Source organism: Zonotrichia albicollis, chromosome 5 (genome assembly GCF_047830755.1).
Source record: "Zonotrichia albicollis isolate bZonAlb1 chromosome 5, bZonAlb1.hap1, whole genome shotgun sequence".
In the NCBI taxonomy this organism is placed as follows: Eukaryota; Metazoa; Chordata; class Aves; order Passeriformes; family Passerellidae; genus Zonotrichia; species Zonotrichia albicollis.
The window spans coordinates 74028922-74031098 of record NC_133823.1 but is presented as its reverse complement, the minus strand read 5'-3'; the positions used below and the strand labels follow the sequence as shown (position 1 = coordinate 74031098).

The following is a 2177-nucleotide window of genomic DNA, read 5'->3' as shown; positions in this document are numbered from 1 at the left end:
CAAACCGCCTTGCTTTAAAATCCTATTAAAACCAATTTGATAGTCCTATTTTTCGTATTTATATTCACATGCATATTTATAGTGGACATTGATGTAGCATGTAATTTATAAAATATATTCTGTCTATTCCTACTGTTTATATTTATTTATATTTTGTGGTTTTATGAATATCTTTCTATATTTATTGTATATTTCTATGTTAAAAGCATGATAGAAATGTAATTTTAATTATTTAAAATAAAATTCCCATACTAACTAAAAATACAAAAAAGCTCTATGCTTTTAAACTATATTGAAATATTTTTATATTTATAGCTTGCATGACTATATTCCCATTTATATTTATAGTTTATATTTAAGCATTATATTAATCATGATATATAATATGTGTCCTATTCAAATAATAGAAATAAATTATTTTTTAAATTATGTACCATAGGTACTGCTACAACTTATTTTATCTTAGATTTTTAATTTTATATTAGCCTTTACCTATTTATGATCTCTTTCTATACTTAGATTTCTACCTTTATATTATTTGTATCTATCATTTTTGTACTAAAACCCCTGCTTTTGCCAAATAAAAAACAAAACCCCCCTTTATGTTAAACTGCTTTAAAAAACTTATATCAATATGGTGTAATATATAACAAATTATAGATATGATAAACATAAAATTGATATAAATTTATTTATATCTATTTCCTATAATACACTATAATAAGATATATACAGTATTACTTGTATTATGGATCCTCTATGCAGATATTCATTTATGTTACTTTGTATTTTAAATAATTTAACAATTCTCTATATATTTGAAAGACATTTATATATTTATACTTTGGTTGCGATTTTTTCTGGGTGTTTTCTGGGTCTTTTCTTGCCCTCCTTGGAATTGTTTTTCTGGGTTTTCTCTGGGTTTTTCTTGCCCATCTTGGGGGTTTTTCCTGGGTCTCTTCATGCCCATCTTCGGGTTTTTTTTCTGGGTTTCTTCTTGCCCGTCTTCGGGTTCTTTTCTGGGTTTTTTTCTTGCCCATCTTGTTGGGGTTTTTTTCTGGGTTTTTTCTTACCCATCTTCGTCTGTTTTACTGGGTTTTAAGCCAACATGGGTACATTCCATGTCAGTACATACAATATAACCCGGCTGAGGATTTTTTATTCTAACTTTAAAAATGAGTTGCAAAACCTGAAAAGCAAAAGTCATATACACAAGGTTAAATCCAGTCAGCATGTGCCCACACATGCAGAGACGAGCAGACACAGACGGACACAGCCACGTGCTCTCACACACACTGACACACTCTTGCCACTTACACGCTCACTGCGGCCCTTACCTGAGACGCTGAAGAACGTGCTGTGACACATCTTCTGGCTGCTGCTCCTTGAAGTAAATGGCAGACCCTGGGGAAATCAGCAGCCTCGGGGACCTGTGAGACAACAGGAAGGGTCAACGAGTGGTTATCTGACAGCTAGGACTTGTCCCCACTCTGGACCCATAAACTTTCTACCCAAAATCCCACAAAAGACAGATGAACAGTAAAGCTTTTATAACTGTTCTACCTAACTGTGACTACGTGCCAGGGCAGGGCAGCTGCGATCATAAGTGGCACAATGTAAGTACAGACAGTATCAGCTGAGGCAAACACTGCAAGTGTACACAGGGTGTAAGTATACACAATAAAGGGTAACGCACTTACATGCTGTGTAAGTACACACAGTACAAGCCAACATAGGTACACAGAATGTGAGTACACACCGTATAATCCAACATAGATACACATGGTATAGGTACATACAACATAAGCCACCACAGGTACATACAACACAAGCCAGGACTGGAGATAACTTCTGGAAGATGAATTCTTGAGACCTACATCCTTTGAGAAGATAGAACCGAGAGAACCACTGCAGTCACCTGAGGAGGTGCATCTGAAACCAAGTCAGGACAAAAGTCAAAGGGAGGCAGGATACCTTAAGAGCTCCAGATGTCCTGTGTCCATCTACAAATCCCATCTGGAGTCCAACTACACCCCACATTACACATTCCAAGTCCCCGGGCCCTCTCCTATCGCACCAGGCTATGCGGCAGGGCAGAGCAGCCCCGGCACAAATGTGTGCTGACACCCGTGACACAGGACAGACAGGACAGGACACACAACGGGGACACAACAGGA

At 36.9% G+C, this 2177-nt stretch overlaps 1 long non-coding RNA gene across 1 annotated transcript; it reads right to left on the bottom strand.

Annotated features, from left to right (window-relative positions):
• Positions 1–896: 896 nt before the first annotated feature.
• On the bottom strand, positions 897–1940 carry LOC141729227 (uncharacterized). Its single transcript, XR_012580627.1, has 3 exons — positions 1825–1940; positions 1338–1430; positions 897–1189 (listed from the first exon to the last, which is right to left on the bottom strand). It is a non-coding gene; the product is annotated as an uncharacterized LOC141729227 (long non-coding RNA).
• Positions 1941–2177: the final 237 nt, after the last annotated feature.